Raw genomic sequence first — 18,803 nt, 5'->3', positions numbered from 1 at the left:
TGCTCACTGCTGCATTCCCAGACCCCAGAAGAATGCCAGGCAAATAGTAGGTGTACAGTGGACCCTCAGATACAGCCTGGGTCATAAACATACAACCTCTGTCCATAGACTTGCAGCAAAATCTTTTAAGTCACATAAAAATGCCTTTTTCCTTTTAAGGCCCAAAAGGGCATACTGTGGAATACGTTTATATAAAGTCTTCATAAAGAAATCAGGGAAGTATTTCCATGAACAGGGTCCAGTACTAAGTAACTCTGGATATAAGGACAACTTTAACCAAGTGTCTAAATGATATGATTTCAGGGGTTACGATACTACCCCTCCCCTCTCTAAAATTCATCTAGGGCAGAATTTCTCAACCTTGGCACTATTGACATTTGGGCCTGGCAATTCTTTGTTATGGATGGCTGTCTTGGACGTTTGAAAGATGTTTAGTGGCATTCCTGACTTTCCCTCCTAGATGTTAGTAGCTCCTCCCCAGTGGTGACAATCAAAAACGTCTGCAGAATTTGTCCTGAGGGCGCAAAATTGTCAGTGGGTTGAGAACTACCTAGGGTTTATTGAGGTGAAAAGTGCTTAGTCAGAGCTATTAAAACGCAAATTCCTCTCAAAGTGGTCGTATTTTACTCTTACTTCATTATTCTCTCACTTTTTCAACTATTAATTATTCAGTGGGTACCATGGACCAGAATCAGAAATAAGTGCCAGAGATACAATAGCAATGGAGACAGACACAGGGTGTGCCTTTGAGCACTTCCAGTCTCGTGGGGTCTCAGACTGAGAAACAGACAAGTGCTAACCAGAGGGCCAAAGGTCGTGATGGAGGAAGTATGGGGGCCAAGGAAGGCTAGAGCGGATTTGTGAAATCTTTTCTGCAGGGCCCATTTTCAATGGGTCTGAGCACTGGAGCAGGAAGTGGTGCAGAAAGGGAGATGAGGGGGCTCTAAGGACAGAACTCATTTGGCAAGTTGGGAAATGTTTGGTGGTGTTTTCATAGAGTGAGATTTTAGCAGTCCCAACATATCAAGTCTATGAAGTCTTTCTTTGGTACACAATCTCTGTATTTATTTGACAATCTTACTGAAGTTCAAATTTTCATGTTCAAAGGGTTGCCACTACCCTTAGAAGACCAAGAGGAAATCGAAGTAAGGGAGTTTTTACATCCACTTTTCAGGGCAAAAGGAGTCCCTGCAGATTACACAGATGTGGTCAGGTCCAGCTCGCAGAGAGTAACATGCACAGGGGTTGGGGGCAGGGCTTATAACAGACCAGGGTGTGCATTTGTCTGGAGTGTCCTTGGTCACCTCTCCAGGTGGCGGGGAGTTGGGGTGAGGATTTGGAGATAATTCTATTTAATCAACCAGGTTTTTAACCCCTTAACAGTGTGTTGTCACCATTTGGAATTTTCATATATATACAAAGACGTGGTTCTCCAAGGGCAGTCCCCAAATCAGCAGCATAGGGAAATTCTGAGAAATGTAAATCCTTAGGCCCCACAGCAGACCTACTGAATCAGAACCAAGTCTTGAGTTTTAACAAGCACTCCAGGTGATTCTGATGCATGTTAAAGTTTGGGAACCACAGATTTGTATCATCACTTTTGACTACATAGCATATCACTGATTTCATTACTAAAAACATTCTAAAATTATGATTAACAAATAAGGCTTATTTAAAAAAATTAACAATGCTGTTCTCCATGGTTAGAAATGCAAGGAAGTTTGCTCATTAGTGCTGTTACACTGTAAAAAATAAATTAATTTAATTTGGCCATTCCTCCGGGAAGCTATTTGATTCAGGTAACAGTCCCCAGAGAATGCCGAGAGGGAAACAATCTTCCCCATCTTTCCTTTGGGTGAAATATTGGCATTGGAGTCTCTGAAAACTATTAAGGTAACTAACTGATGGTGGATTATATTAAGTTTGGGAAAGCACCATCCATTTCTTTTCCCTATACAGAAGAATACCAATAGTCCTACACTATGAACACTAACACATCCAGGTCTTAACAGGGAGCTGAATCAGGACTAGGAAGAGTAACTTCTTATGGTAAGTTCCAAACATCCCAGAAATAGATTCCTCTAATGCCAACTCATCTGCATACAAATGTGGAATTAATTTATTTCTCCAAACTTCTGTCAATTGTGTTCCATCAAATCCCCTTTTTCTACTGCATAGTGGGTTCCCTTAACCATATTGCAGCCCGACCCCATATGGAAATGGAAATGTAGCCGAGTTAACATTTCAGTCTTCAATCCAGAAGCCCTCCCCTTGCTACAGGGCAGGCTAGACTTGTTCTCCACCACTCCTTCTCCATCCTCCCTCTCCTTCCAACCTCCCTTTCCTGCTCCTTTGCTATCAGCACAAGTAAGAGGGGCAGGAGAACAGATACTTTCTTATGTGGCTCCCAAGGCATGCTGGCTGCCTTCTGCCTAGTTGGTTTTTATGCTCTCTTCAACCTAAACTGCTTGTGTCGGAAGTGGCCAGTGGGGGCAATTCAGGTCCTGCCCCCTGTCTCTTAGTCATCACAACTGATCTAACTCATTGAATCATTGCAGCCTGGGTGTGGGCAGGTGGAGGGCATACTTGACCCTACTGGTGTGAACATAACCCAAAATAGCTCCTCTAGGTGATAGCAAGCTCTTTTTCAGTTTGAATGCATATTTCGGCTCACCACTCAGCTGAAGGCAAAATGCCACATTTTTTTTTGACACACTTGCCCTTCCTCCTCCTTGCTACAGTCCCCAGCATGCCTGTAGCCCCTAATCACATCCCTTACTCTGGGGAATGTGGGCACTGATAAGGTCTCTCTTCAGTGTTTCTTGGGGACATTTCTCTATCTTCACCTGGCCACCTTACTTTGCCATCCTCCTCAGGGTTCTTCCCAGACTCTGCTAGCACTGGGGGCAGGACAGCAAACGCTGGCTCAAAAGATGTCCAGCTGGAGACAAAGAGAACAGACCCCCTTTCTTGCATCACAGGCAATTCTCTTGGCAAACTTCCACCCGTTCACAGGCCCCACAGCTGTAAGAGGGATGTGGAGCATCTAGCCTCTCTTTACAAGCACTGCACTCTCCGGGGAGGTATTCCTCCCTCCACAGACTCGAGAACCAAGTTGAAGTGTGTGTACGGGGGGAGAGGGTCTACGGGCAGTTGCAGAGATGGCCGCTCTTCACAAGCCCAATAGGGAAGTGGCTTTTGTTCTTTCAACTTAGAGTGTGGGTTACTTAGCATGTCTTGTTTTCAGCTAAGGGTCCTATCACCAACCCCAGGAAAAACAAGAATGATCCCATTGGCTCCTTCGCTCTACTTCCTTCTCCTCTGTCCTCTCAGTACCATCCTCTTCGTGTCTTGCCTCCAATTCTAGTTCTGCTCCTAATACGGATTTCTCTGGCACCTTGTTTGTGCTTTTGCATAGTACCATGACAGATGAAATAAAAGACTTACTTATTATCCTGGATATTTACATATTGCAAACATACATGGGGACAGAGTGGGTAGCCCCGCACTATTTTTCATGACCTCATCTCCACCTAGATTTTCATTTTTTACCCTTTTCCTCTTCCTACCACAACTCTTAACAAATTATCCCCTTGTGATTTCCTTCAATGATCTGATTGATGATCTCAGAAAGTCAATCTAATAAGTGCCCAAAACCATAGTGTTCAAGATAAGCAAGAAGTCCTAAGAGGGCTATTCCCGTTGAGTTGGAATCTTGAGAATGGTTCCTCAGGCAACTCTTAATGCACATGTGGACCTTCCTTATTTTTGCTGGTTGTGGCATAAATTCAAAGGCTGCCAAATTTTATCATTCTTTTATTTCATCTGAGATATACCTCAGGAGGTTCTTACTTTGTGTGAGAATAGTTGTTAGAAATTGAGGCAGTAATTTTGAAAAGTGAGCTTCCAATTGCTCAAGTATTTTGAACCTGCACACTTAAATTTTCCTTGTCCGTTAGTCCAAACTTTCACTTGAAAGTGTAAATGTTTGCTCTATCTGGGCACAGGCGCAACGTATTTTCCCCCAAGTTGTGCTAATAAAGGTCACTAGCACACCCACCCCTACAAGGCCTCTGACTTGATTTGTAGAACACTAGAAATGCTCCTGGAGATGTCATCTGAAGGTTTTTGAAAACCTAAGTGACCTCCCTAAGTCCCTTCTCAGTCTTCGAATTTATAAACACACTACAGAACCTTAGAGCTAAGACATGAACAAACTATGTTTTCCAGAAGAGCACTGGATTGGAAAACGTGAAGATAAGTAGAAATCAATGCTAGACAAATATGTTAAACGTGCTTTATTGTCTTTAAGATATTGCAGATGTTTCATTAAAAACTTGGCATTTCTACAAAGCAACTAGTATTTTGCTAGTCACTTATTAATAAAGGGTAGAATTTTTGTTCTTTAATATTTTAAAGTTTTCTTTCCTACTAAGTAAAATAGATAATGCACAAGGGGGAAACTTAAAATCAACTTCTTATTTTGCACAGTGACATTAACTAGCACTATCTTATCCTTCTGTGCACTCATTGTCTGAACCTAAGCTTGCTATCCCTGTTCAGCCAACATACAGCAGAAAAATATGCTAGCAACTAGGCTCGAGCAGGAGAGACGAGAAAGAGCCGTCATTTGTAAGCGAAGAGGTCTGAGCTTCTATTTACTGTGTGACCTAGATAAGTCACACTTAATCTCTGAGAGCCTGCATCTGCAAAATGGAAATGAAAATCCGTGCTCTGTCCCTCTCAGAGGTTGAGGTGACAATCAAACACAAGTGCTCAAGAGTATTTTGAATGCTCCAAAGTGCCCCGTGAAAGCAAAGTGTTATGTGTCTGATAAGGGAGGCAGAAAGCATTCTCACTCTTTTGCAACAAATCTTTGATTGTGCACACTGGATATATACATCCTGAGAATTAACTTGTGGGAGAACAGGAATTTTGCAAGCAGAGAACAATTGTGACGCAAATGATTAATCTGGATGATAGCAATTAACCTGTTGGCCAATTATGAAAGAGCAGGTGCTGCTCATGTGATCATTGCCTCACTTCAGGCCATGAAGGCTTCTAGAATACGTGGGCTCTGTGAGCTGCCAAACAGGATCCAGAGCCAAGAAGGCACCTGTCAGAAGAGGTTGGCAAAGCAAGGGCAGTTTCCTCTCTTGCAGAGAAAGGGAACTATTTTCTTATCTCTCTCTGGCAGGAGAAACTTGTAGTTTGTAGGAGAACCCTAGTGAAGTACTCAGTTTCCAAAACCTGAATTTCATTTGGTTCCTTTTAACCAACGATCTTTGAACCTCTTTTTGAGTAAAAGACCAGAGAGGAATAAAGAATTCAACAGTGGTTCCTCCAGGATAAGGCTGCCTGATCTCATTTTTACTTCAGAAATTCAGTAGTAAATCATGACCCATACTGCCACAAGCAATGTTTCTCAAAGGGTGCTCCATGCAATATCTGCTTGGAATAATACTTTGAAATGCTAATTCCTAGGCCCCCTCTCAGAACTAAGAATATGAAGTTTTGGTGGTCAGAGAATCTATAAAGTCAGCAAGAAATCCAGTTGATTTACATGCACATAAATATCCCAGTGTTTCAGTCTGCCACCTTGATTACAAATGCTACCTAAAAGATGTAGTGGGCTTTGCAAAGCAGAAACCAGTGACACTAAAACATTTTAAAGTATACACCTTTTAGAAAGAATTCCAAACATTAGATAGTATAATTCCGATAAGAAAACTAGTTTGATAAAAAGAGTTGTTTTTAGGCAAAATTTAGGTTACTGAGGTAAAGTTAAAAGTTTCCATTAATTTTGGAAACCGTTTCTCTTTTCTCAGCTTTCTTACAATTCCACGTTCCATCATCAGTGGGCCTTTCTCCTCTGTAAGCTAAGCTACCTTACCTGACTTTAGCCAATTAAAAAAAATTTTCTTAAGCTATCACATATGCTGGTCTCATGTGCAAACCTGCCAAAACTTCTGGTTGAAAAGTAAAGAATTCAGATACCTAGATATTTTAGTTTATCCATCAATCTATTTTTCATTCAAGATATATATTACTGAATTTCAAGTACTGAGGGTAGAAAAATTAATAAGACTTTTAAGAAAAATTTGAATAAATAAGAAAATGCTTTTAAGAAAAATTATCTAAACTTAGAAATTAAGAACTTATATTCTTTCAATGTTGGAGCATTGCTAAACAAGCCCACCCAAGAATTATTTAATTCTCTAGGAAGATGTGCTTGTGTTTGACTGTGCTATCTACTGTTAATTAAGGGCTGAGGTTCTATGAAGTTACAGGTTAATTTATAGACCTACCAGCAACTAGTGGGTAGAGGCCAGGGATGCTGTTAAAAATCCTGCAACAGAGAATTCCCCCAGGACAAATACATCTCTAGTCCAAAAAGTCAATAGGACTGAGGTTGAGAAACCCTGTTCTAAAGAGATCAAAAGCCACTAATTTGAGATGTCAGGAGACCTTTGACCTCCTTGGTGAGAGCAGTTTTAGTGCTTTCTGCAGTGGGCTGATAAATGGTTGGGAATTCAGGAACTGAAGGCTGCAAGTGGAAATTTTTCTCAAAGTTTTTGGCAGTAAAGGGTGTGAGCTGAGATAGTAATACAAGAGGGAAGGCAGGGTTAATGGGAGTTCTTTTAGGAAGGATAACTGGTGGTACCAAAGTATTTTGAAGTATTTGGATCAACTGAAATTTTCGTTTTTCATTTAGATGTTTGATGCCTTGAAGCCATAACCTAAGCCACAGTAGCAATATATTATTTTGGGGAAAGATCTTTATAGTTTCTACATCTTAAAAAGGGGAGAAAATAATACTATTTATTAATGGTCGTGTCTCCATAATCGCAAACATTTAGCAAAGGAAAATAATCAGTGCCTTTATGTCTAAAACTGGATTCTCACAATTAAATATTTTATGAAAATCTTTGAAGCTATCCTCACTGTATAAAGTCTTATTGCATTTCTGTGTGTAAATATCTAAATTATTCAAGTTAGTTTGTTAACAGTCTTCCATTTATTAAATACAGACACCTTTCAGTGATGCTTCTTGTACCAGGAGTGACTAGCCTGTCATTACATCCAGAAAAGTTTCACTCAGTGCTCTTCTGTTTGAGAAATGGGAGGTTTCCATTACTAAGAGAGGGAGTAAATGTTATTACTGTCAGAATTGTCTTTTTTTCCCCAAGGAGTATGGAAGGGTTTTTTTTTTTTTTTTTTTTTTGCCTCAAGTGAGAAAGTTAAGGAGCCCTGTGGCTAAATGGGTAGTTCTTTTATTGCTAGAAACCTGGCAGAGTCTGTGGCTAGGAGCAGAAAGAAATTTTTTTTTTTTTAATTAGCTAGTAAGTAGATGCCATAGCTGAAAGGTAAGTCTCTCTTTTCATTGGACGGTTATTAGCTGCTGCAGCTGGCAGGGAAAAGTCCATGAGTTTTTTTAAGTGGAAACAGCCAAAGCCATAGCTACAGACTGATGATTTCCTAACATCAGCAGTTCAGAGTTAGAATTCACCTGAAAACCATACAGTATCTTATCATATAGATTGCGAAGGAGTTTATAGGGTTACTTAGGAAACAAACCACAATTTATAGCATGATTTTCGTAAGATATGTTCCAAGTTCTAAACAACCAAACTATAATTATTTTGGATCACAGTACACGTGGGTTGGTTACTTGCTTTATGAGGCAAGTTTTCGTCTAAAATCACTACAGTTGATGAATTTCAATTTTCCTCCTTTTCTAGATTCCCTTCTCTGAGTGAGAATCCAAATATGTCTTAATTTTAACGATTGGGTTACAATTTTTACAAAACAGAAAAAATTTTAACAATGGTTGGTTAATTACCGTGTCTCCGTTGCAGCACGAGAATAGATTCTCTCTGTAGATTTTTTTTGCATACTGCCAAGAAGCTGTCTCTATCCACTGAACAATTTGTTGAAAGAGATCCACTCCTAAGGGGAAAATAACTCATTTTTGTACAGTCTGAGGACAGTGGACTGGAAAACTGCTAACCTAAATTTTTCCCAGCAGACTCTTGTACAAAATTGACTTACCCTCCAAGTCCAAAATGAAATCTTTTGTTCTACTTATATATAATTAAATTGTTTTTAACTAATTTGTGCATACACGTATTGTAAGAATATTTTGTGTAACTGATGAACATTTGACTTTATTTTTAATCTGCCACAAACGATAAAACTGACCTTTGCTTGTGAAGTTGACATATATACGGTCAAGGATGTCCCTGAACATTTTCTCTCAAGATGAAGAAAGAATGCAGAAGGGAGGGGCAAAATTACCCTTTACTCTGAATCTCTTGAGTTCCATTTTAGAGTGTATCCAAGGCTGTACTTTGAACAGGCTGACCATAGAAAATCATTGTAAGAATGTGACTTACAAAATCTGCCATTTCTGAAGAAACGTCATTGGTATCTTGAAGCGTCAGGGAAAAATTGCTGATAATCATTGAGCAAGGTTAGTATCAATCAGGCAAGGTGTATACCTTTCTGGAAAATGACTGTTTCTTCATCGAACAAAAACTTAATTTTTCTAATCAAACAGAAAGTTTCTAATAAGAATTCTATATTTTAATGAAGTAGGTATATTTTAGTAAAGTGATTCAACATTGAATTGCTAAGTAGCATTACATATATATTGTTACTAACTTTTCTTTCGTGTGCATCTTTCTAAAATATCATTTCTGATTTGTTCAGGAATATTGGCTCAACTATTTTATTGTATTTAAGTGATTAATAATTTATTACACTGATAAGAATAGTAAAAATTTTCACATATTGAGGTATGTGGGGAAGACATTCTGGTTTAAATCTGATTCGGCCTAAAACTTGTTTTTCCCAGAACAACGTGACTTATGGCCCACGGAACACGCATTGTACGTCTGCTTCTAATATTTCTCAAAGCAAAGAATGCACCCTTTAAACATAGAGATGAATGTCTCCCCTTCTCTGATGCCAATATCAGTATTTCTTTGAAGATAAGCTTTTCTGCCAAGAGAACCAGGGTCAAGTTGACCTGCTGTGTATGTGCTGCACTTCAGCAAAACATCTCCTTGTGACTTGGGGGCGGGAGGGTGGGGAATTGTATTTGTCATGCTTGATGTATGTTCTTTATTCTGAAATGGTATATAACCATACTGTAAACCACAGTTCTCTGGAGTGCTTTCTTCCCTGGGGAAGATAACACTTCTGGGCTAATCTTCAGCATTAGCTCATTAAATATCACTCTATCTTTCTTATCTGTAGATTAGTTATTGATTATTTGCATCAACAACACTAATCACTTAGTCTTATGGAAATATTTAATAAACTTATCCTCATGTCTTTTTCAAAGAAAGCATTTTTGCCTTGGAAAGTCTAATTTAGTCATAGTTATTGTTCAGATTTTCTTTTTGGTAATTTTCCTGTGTTCTAGGGATCGCCTAAAGTTAAAAAAAATACAAAAAACTGTTTACATTATACACAGCATTATTTTTCCTCTTTTATCCAAACTCCATTTCTAGCCTAACCTGAATATGATAGACCCACCATAATTGTATATCCTATGGCTTAGAGATACTGGTAATCCCTACAGGGAAGTCCTCCATGGGGTAAGTGCTCTGATCCAGTGATTCAGCCCCTCCTGTAAGAGGAGCAGTGAAGGCTGAACCCCAATAACCCCAAGTATTCTTCTGTCTAGAGGTGCAGACAGAAAAAGATCACGTGAGAAGGGCTCTCATGTGCTTATGAAGGGTGCTATGAAGGGTCCCCTTCAAATGTTCTATCACAGGCAGCAAAGCCTGGCTCAGAAGGCGTGGTTAAGAGGGGAGGCTCTCAGACAAAGCTAGGTTTGATTTGCCTCTAAAACTGACTGTGTGGCCTGGAACAAGTTTCTTCATCTCTTTAAGCCTCGGTTTCCTCACCTGTAACAATATTTACCTGACTGGATTGTTGGGAATATGGAATAAGATCATTCATGTGAAGAACGAAGCAGGAACTGAGTATAATACTCCATGTTTTTGCTGCAGCTGCTCCTGCTGCTGTTATTTGCTCTCGTCACAGTTCATAGGAGAACCTGGAGCTTCTGTGATGCCTGCTGGCTCCTCCCTCCACTCCTGCTCTTTGTGTCTACAACCAGCCTTGAACCTCTCCTCACTCTCTCTCTCAATGGTTAGTGAGTTAATTTTAAAATAATTTCTTCAGTTATTTAACAATAAAATACTTCCTTAACCCTATCCTGGAAAACATTTTGGTGTTTTGGGGTGGGAGTTGGGTATGACATAAAGGTACTAATTATACTTACAGCTCAGCCCTCAGTTTACAAACGAAGAAATTCAGGCTGTAAATTAGAAAACTTGAAGAGCAAAGGTGTAATGTATTGGAATCTAAACTGTCCTATCTGACCATCACCAGTTCCTGAGCTTTAAAGTAAAATGCAGATCAAATTTCTAGAACAAAAAGAAGAGTATATCTTCTCAAGGAAATGGAGGCAAAACTCTTGATTGCCTTCTAACTAAACAGTTCATTTTCCCTTAATGGTCTATTGACTCAGTAAGTTGACAGGTGATAAAAGGATTAGGAAAAATTACACAAGGAACTACAAAAATAGTTAGCTATGGAGTATACTGCTAACCGTTATAGGGCTAAAACTGATACTGGCCCTGATATCAGTTCCCCTACATTAAACCCAGCATATATGGGGTTAAAACTGAAAGCACCCATCCCCTTCCTCTGCTTCTCTAAGTTACATTCATATGTAAGTATGTGTTCTTTAAACCTTTGTATTCCTGAACTTCTCAGGCAAATAGAAATTACAAATTGTTAGTGCCCAGGTGGCCTCATGTTAACATTTTGGCTAGTTAGGGCTCCTTTAAAGTTTTATTACAGGGAAACTGACAGCCAGAGAATATCAAGAAGCCGAAGCTTCCCAGACCCCAACTCCTTGGCTTCCTGGCACCGGAATCCACCATCCACCTTGGAGGCAGACAACCAAGGACACCCACGCAGCCTCCTTCCTGCAAGCAGCCTTAGAGGCCAAATGACAAGGCCAAACGCAGGCTGGTAGGAAAGTGCTGACCAGCAAGGCCACATGCTCCCTCTCCCCTACCTGAAACCTCAAATAAAAACTCCTACCTTTGTTCCTTTGAGGCAGCGGATCTGAATTCTAACTAACTCCCATCTCCTCATCTGGCTGCCTTTTGATAAAACTCTTTTCTTGCCATAAGCCTGGTGTTCCCATTTTTCTTTTGGTCTGTCTCTTGTGTGGCATGTAAAAGAAACTGTGTTTGTGGCCGGTAACAAAACTAACTTTGTCATTCAATTGCTTTCTGGAAATAAAACCATTTAGATAAAACCCAAGGGAAAAAAAAGCATAACATAAACCCTTGACACACTTCTCATATTACTACTACATGAAAGACTACAGATTTCTTAATGCTTTCCTCTTGAGTGTACATATTACTTTCAGAGAAATATTTTCAAATATTTAGTTAATATAGAGTACATGCTCTGTGCCAGGTACTGGGGATACAAAGATAAATCCATTCTTGCCTTGAAGATGTTCAGTCTCATGGACACAACAGTCACTGGCCAAACAGTAATATTCCTGTGAAATGAGAGATGTGCTGAGAGACAGTAGGGAGGGGCTTTGTGTTCATTTGAACTCGTGTTCTTCTGCAAAAGTCTTGATGGGGGATGGATGAACACTTATTGTGGGGAGGAGGAGAGTGGGTAGAATAGCTTCTCACGTGAAGCAGATTAGACTGGATGAGTTGGTTTTTGACAGGTGGCAACAAGCAGGGTATTCCAGGCACAGACAGCAGCCCGAAAAGGACACAGAGACTAGAAAATGGGTGGTTTATGGAAAGAAGATGAAGTAGTTTGGCTACAGCTGAAGTATAGGATACTGCCTGGTGGAAATGGTAGGAAAAAGCTGGAAAAGTGGGTGGGGACAAAATCTGATGGGCCTGAAGGCCACTGAGGCCAGATGATTGTAATGCTATGCTAGCTGTGATGAATAAAAATGTCTTAGTCAGTTTGGGCTACTATAACAAATTACCATAGGTTCGGCAGCTTAAAGAACAAATATTTGTTTCTCACAGTTCTAGAGGCTGGAAATTCGAGATCATAGTGACACTATGGTGGAGTTCTGGGTTGCAGATAGCTGGCTTCTTGAGAACTCTGGTCTCACTTCCTCCAAGGGCATTAATTCCATTCATGACGGCTCCAACCTCATGACCTAATTTTCTCCCAAAGGCCCCACCTCCAAATACCATCACTTTAGGGGTTAGGGCTTGAACGTGAGTTTGGCGGGGGGGGGGGGGGGGGACACACAAATATTCAGTCCGTGATAGACAGCAACTTTGAGATTCCTAGCGGTTTTGCGATGTTTTTTACTCAGAAGTTCCTTTAAGACTGTATACTCCTAGTAGGAGCAGGGGGAGTCATTTCTTCTTTTTCACGTCATCCCTACAACAGTGCCTGGCAATGATAGCTCCTTTCTGTGCTATTTAGTTTTAACTTTACCAAAGGTCAATGGTTACCACTATAAGAGTTTCTACCTCTCAGATAATTTTTACCAATCAAGGAACACAAACAAAGGTATTGGAGGCAGGCAGAGAAACACGTGCTACACAGGCATATAGGAAGAGTCCGGCTATTTTACCCTACCTCCTGAACTTGAAGACCAAGTCAGTATCAGTTGCCATCTTCCTCTTGGAGCAGAGATGGGTAAGGCCCTGTTCTCAGCCCACGCGCTGTATTTTTATTAAGGACCTCTTCTGTGCCGTGTGCTCCTTCTGGAAAAGCTTAAATCTTAAGGTGTCAAGCTTCTTTGAAGTCTTATGAAAGAGACAGTTAAGTTTCTTTTGTAACCAAATCTTGTTAAAAAAAATTATCTCTGTATGACAGGTTTACATTATATTATGTTCTGGTTAAATAAATCAAATATTAGCATTACATCGCAATATCTTTGCAAACTATGATAAAATGGGAGTGACAGTAGTTTTTAGAAGGGAGAGATTTACAAGTTTCAACTTTTAGAGATTAAGGTCTGCTGCCTTCCAAAACATAACTTAGTTTTAAAGAAGTGAGTTTCGCTAGGCTTCTTGTATGCAGCCTGCTTAAAGCTCAGAATACATCTTATGGTCTTAAAGATCCTACACAATCCCCATCAGCAGATAGTATTGTATGTATTGTAGAATTAGCCTTCTGATTTTTCATAGTTTTTTTTTTTCTTGTTCTCCCCAAATACCCCCAGTTCATAGTTGTATATGAACTGGGAGTCCTACTAGTTGTGGCCTGACCAGCGGTGCCGTGTCCGCGCCCAGGATCCCAACCGGCCAAACCCTGGGCGGCCACAGCGCACCGCGCAAACTTAACCACTCGCCACGGGCCGGCCCCAGAAGAGTTCTCTTGATAAATAGGAGCGTACCCATCTTTAATTCCATCCAGTACCTTGGTGGGGAATTTAGTAATCAAGACTAAGACCTCTGCAAGCCTAAATTTAAAGCTCCAAGTGAGGACAATACAGAAGGGAGTGGGTGTGTAGCTTGTGAGAGTTTATTTGGCAGAATTTTATTTTCATCATACAAGCCACAGAAAGTGAAGCCGGGTAAACTCGGGAATGTTAAGCATCTGAGAAGACAGTGGTTTTCATCTAAAAGCAATTAAGAATGGTGAGGAGACAAAGGGAGGAGGGGAGTTGCTCATTAAGGGGGAATATGAGTTACAATGAAGTTAGGAAAACATGGCTGTGGACGTGATTACTAACTAGTGCAAGACGTCCGCGTTTGACTGTCACGCGGAGGAAGGTTCAAGGCTGTGCCTAGAAAGGGGCACAAAAGAAGGGTAATGGGGGAGCGGGAAAGAAGCGGGGGCGAGGGAGATTTGGGGAGCGGCAGCGCTAGGAGGGAAGGCTCTAGGAGAGCCGCGCGCCAGGCGGGCCGGGGATCTCGGGGGAAGACGGGGTTCCACGGGAGGCGGCATCCGGGCGAGAAAGGCGGGCGCGGGCCGAGGTGCCCGGCGGAGCGCCGTTTGCCTGTCTCGTAAAAGGTGCGCCGAGCCCCCGCGGGAAGAGGCGGGCGCCTCGGGGCGCGCGGCCGCGGGCTCCTCCCCTGGCGCCTCCGCTATTTGGGTCAGGACGCGGCCGCCCCGGCGCCGGACCTTGGGACCCGCAGGCTGCGGGCTGCTCTCCGCCCGCCACTTGCGTCCGCCCCGCCGCAGGTCCCCGGTCCCCGACGGCAGAGCGGCCGGCGCGCCAAGGACAGGGGCGTGCGCAGGTGGGCAGAGGGCCCGGGACGGGCCGGGGGCGAGTGGAGGGCTCGGGCGGCACTTCCGGCGGCGGCCACCGCACTTCCGGGCGCGCGGGCGGGCTCCCGGACGCCGCAGCCCTGCGGGTCTTCTCCCGCCGGCGGGCGGGCGGTGCTGTGCCTTGTTCTGGCGGCGGAGCGGGCTGGCAGCAGCTTTTCCGGGCGCAGCCCTTGGAGAGCCGGCGCCTGCGAAGCTGCAGCCCCGGAAGTGCCCGGTATTTGCGCGCCGGCCGCCCGTCGTGGGGGGCGTGGGGCGCAGGCAGTGTCCGCCCGACCTGGCAGGTCCCCGCACACCCCGAGGAGTTTCTGGCGGCGCTGGCTCGCGCCACCTCTGGCTCTCTGGCTCTTAGCTTTCACCCTCCAGCAGACGTTCTTGTTCTGTTTTGTTTTCCTCAAACTCAAATTCTCTACCTATTTTGCACAAAACGAAAGCCACATTTTCAGTGCGACAAGCCTTTGCAAATAGGTCAAACATCAGGGCGGCCTAAATAAAAAAGAAATTATAAAGTAGGAAAAGTAATGAAAACCTGATGAAATATGAGTATCAGAATTCACCTAGAAAGTATTAGGTTATCCTGGTCGCTGTGGGAAATCTAATCACTAATTCAAGGTCTCAGAGCTCTTCCCTTGGGAAACTTAAACCCCAGGCTTGTGTGTAACCCCTAGTGTCCCTTTACCCTTCCTTGCAAAGTTTTTCAGACATACCTGAGGTTATCAAAGTTACATAGTTTACGTATTTCCTCTTATGAATCTGCTGATGACTTAAGTGACTATATATGCTAGATATTGCTGACAGCATTATACATAACTTGATCATAATTTTCGTATCTAAAAATTAATTTTAATTAAAACTAGAACTTGAAAATTAAACGTTTTCTTTAATTTTTCATGACAGTTTCTACAAAGGAATTTTAATGTAGAAATTTAGTCTACATTTTGATAATTTATTATTTCAGTAGAATTCTTGATTCTCATCTCTGTAAATAACCTTTAATATGTAGTATACATTAATTTTAGATGCCAATAATTTATATTAAACGAATTTATTATTTTCCATTGTTATTACTAGCACCTTACAAATTGAAACTTGTAACAGGAATAATAGCATCTGATTATCTAGTCAATAGATTTTTTTAATTACTGTGTTTTTATATTCTAGTGCAGGTGTATACTACTAATTTGATAATTAAATGTATGAAAGTTATATAAATGATATACTATAACCTTTGAAATTATACTGCAGGCGAGCAAGTGTTGTGATTTATTACTTTTCTACGTTGCTATTTTTAATGAGTGCCATTTTTCAAATTATTGACTTAGAAGCACATTCATTTTATACTGATATAAAACTCAAACATAGCTTGAGCTATTTCTCTCCAGTTATGGTTATTTAAAACCAATACCTAGTCCATTGATTCCAGTTTTTTTCCAAAGTGCTTTTTATAGCTTTGAAGTCCTATCAGCTCTGAGCATTTGTGCCGGGTCAGCATTCTCCTCCATGTCCTTGTGGCTGCTTTCTCACTCTTCGTCATGTGGCAGTGCATCCAGCAGGTCTCACTTCCAGGGTAGCAGGTCTCACTTCCTAGTTGGATGATCCCTGGGTAATGATTTGACAGCTGCGTGCCTCAGTTTGCTTATCTGCAAAATAGAGATAATGATAGGACCTGCCTCAAAGAGATAATTTGGGATTGGTATAAGTCCTAAAGAAAAGGTCAAACAGAAATTAATATTCTTTCCCACCTGCTTAAACCTGGTACCCTCTCAGGGATAAGATCTCCTTCCCAGTACACTTTTTTTTTTTAAGATTTTATTTTTTCCTTTTTCTCCCCAAAGCCCCCTGGTACATAGTTGTATATTCTTCGTTGTGGGTCCTTCTAGTTGTGGCATGTGGGACGCTGCCTCAGCGTGGTCTGATGAGCAGTGCCATGTCCGCGCCCAGGATTCGAACCAACGAAACACTGGGCCGCCTGCAGCGGAGCGCGCGAACCCAACCACTCGGCCACGGGGCCAGCCCCTCCTTCCCAGTACATTTTGACTTCCATTTATTTACTTAGGAAATGAAAAAATTTCATATTAGGCTTTGTTTTTTAATGTAAAATTCAAGGAAGGCCCAGCAGGAATTAGCCAAGAAAGCAATCAGAATAGGAAGATTTCTTTTAATAGGCCTCAAGATCAGCATATGAACATCTTGCATTAATTTTTCTATTGACCAAAAAGAGCCAAGATGATCACGCTTGATGCATGACTGTTAGAGATCATGCAAATATAAGTCATGAGCAAATAGTGGCTTTTCTTATCACCTTTTTGCAATAATCTTTCAAAATAAGTTTGTTTTGTGGTATAATTTTGTGGAAATAAAATTGAACGACTAATAATAATTACCTACAACTTCAGCTAAAGTTACAAATTGATCTGAATCTACTGCTGGCCTGTCTCCTGGATGGGATGGCAGTGGACAGATGGTTAGACTTACAGTTCACAGTTACACCAATTAGGTAAAAAAGACTAATTGCTTAAAAAAAAATTAATTCCAGGCAAACTGTACCCTGTCAGGCAGGCCAGATTAAGCACACAGGCTTTCTACTGGAACCTTTGGCTTCAGGAAAAGGGGTTCTTAATTCTCATGGATATAATATTCACCAACACCTGAGGTAATTTCTGGAAATTATTTTAAAATCATTAGTCCTTCTCTTTTACACTTAGACCTCTAATGAAATAGGGCGTCCAAGTAGAATACTTCCTGTGTTCAATGCACATAGTCTAGTTTGTTACTCAGGAATCTACAGAGAGGTATTCCTTTAGGCAGACTTCTTAGAAGTAGATTCTTCGTATTCTTCTGTTCCATAGGACATCATTCGAAACATCACATTTAGTTGGCTATTTAGAGTAGAAGAAACAATAATGCTTTGCTTGAGTATGTGGGATCATAGGATATAAGCCATAGGAAGGCAAATTTCACGTATTCAACTGAATTCGGAATTTGCATCTTTCCAATACTCTCCCACATTCTCACTCAGCTGTTTATTTTGTGTCCTATTTCATTCAGAACAATGAAGCAATCAAAGAGAACTTTCATAAGCTTCCACCATCCCATCTACCCACCTTCCTGAATCTGCTCACATAATCTGCCTTTTCTTTCATTACTCTGAATGAACGGTTTGTGTTTCCATCAAAGGTCAACTTCTGTCCTTGTGCACTAGAAACCATCCATCCGCTTTGCCTTCTCAAGTTTTTGCTGCAGCGTTTCTCTAATCTTTTACTTCATTAATTTATCTTCCTATTTTAAAAAATTGGATCTTTCCATTGGCCAAGAGAAATACTGTTATTTCTCCATCTTTGGATGCCATTTTCCCATGTAGTCATGGCATCATTTCTTTTGTCCTTATTTGTTTTCTATTTGCCACTTTGTTCTTTTTTCCCCCTTTCCTGACTTCTTTTGGACTAATTGAATATCTTTAGTATTCCATTTTTATCTCCACTATTGGCTTATTATTTATACCTCTGTGGAGTTTTTTGTTGTTCTTGTTTGTTTTTTCACTGTTTTCCCTGGGGTTTACAACAGTGCATCTTTAACATTAACTCCGTGTTATAATCTAAGACCCTTCCAACAGTATATTCAATTTGTCCCTTCCAACCTGGGAACTGGCCTTCTTCATCCGTTGTGTAGATCCAAGTTTCTGTTATCTTTTTCCTTCTGCCTGAAAAACCTTTGTTAGCATTTCTTGTAGTGCATGTCTGCTGGCAATGAATTCTCTCAACTTTTCTTTGTCTGAAAAAGTTTTTATTTTACCCTCTTTTTGAAAAATATTTTACTGGGTATAGAAATGTAAGTTGACGGTTTCTTTCAGCACTTTAAAGATGTGTCTCCATTGTTTTCTTGCTTGAATGGTTTCTGAGGTGATGTCTCTGAAACAACAGCTGCTGTAATCTTATCTTCTCTGTACGCAATATATCTTTTTCCCCCACTGGCTCCTTTTTTTTTTTTTTTTGAGGAAGATTAGCCCTGAGCCAGCATCTGCTGCCAATCCTCCTGTTTTTGCTGAGGAAGACTGGCCCTGAGCTAGCATCCATGCACACCTTCCTCTGCTTTATATGTGGGACGCCTACCACAGCATGGCTTGCCAAGCGGTGCCATGCTGGCACCTGGGATCCAAACCGGCAAACTCTGGGCCGGTGTAGCAGAACGTGCAAACTTAACTGCTGTGCCACTCAGCCGGCCCAACCACTGGCTACTTTTAAGATTTCTTTTTAGTGTTTTTCAGCATTTTAATAATGTTGTGGCTTGGTTTGGTTTTCTTTACCTACTCTGCTTGAATTATGTTGATCTTCTTGGATCTCTGGGTTTATAGGTTTAGTCCAATTTGGAAAATTTTTGGCCATTTTTCCTTCCCAGTATTTTTTGTCCTTCACCCCCCCCTTTCTTCTCTGTAACCTTGTGTATGTTTTAGAGTGCTTTCTATTGCCTCATAGGCTCTCCTTGGTTTTTTGTTTTATTTTAAT

At 41.2% G+C, this 18,803-nt stretch overlaps 1 protein-coding gene across 5 annotated transcripts in view; it reads left to right on the top strand.

The window, feature by feature from the left end:
* The first annotated feature begins 8,308 nt into the window (after positions 1-8,308).
* RMDN2 (regulator of microtubule dynamics 2) overlaps positions 8,309-18,803 on the top strand; it is an 82,917-nt gene continuing 72,422 nt past the window's right edge. The window contains exons 1-2 of one of the 5 annotated variants that reach the window (XM_070574045.1): positions 8,318-8,473; positions 10,023-10,164. The gene's annotated coding sequence lies outside the window, so the exon portion shown is untranslated. Of the gene's footprint in view, positions 8,474-10,022; positions 10,165-13,440; positions 13,671-13,719; positions 13,843-14,116; positions 14,274-18,803 lie in introns of those variants that run through there. The other 4 variants (XM_070574044.1, XM_070574046.1, XM_070574048.1 and 1 more) reach the window with 4 other exon arrangements.

The sequence above is a fragment of the Equus przewalskii genome, chromosome 14, assembly GCF_037783145.1.
Source record: "Equus przewalskii isolate Varuska chromosome 14, EquPr2, whole genome shotgun sequence".
Taxonomy (NCBI): domain Eukaryota; kingdom Metazoa; phylum Chordata; class Mammalia; order Perissodactyla; family Equidae; genus Equus; species Equus przewalskii.
The sequence above is the reverse complement of the archived record's forward strand: the minus strand, read 5'-3'. Positions and strand labels throughout refer to the sequence as shown.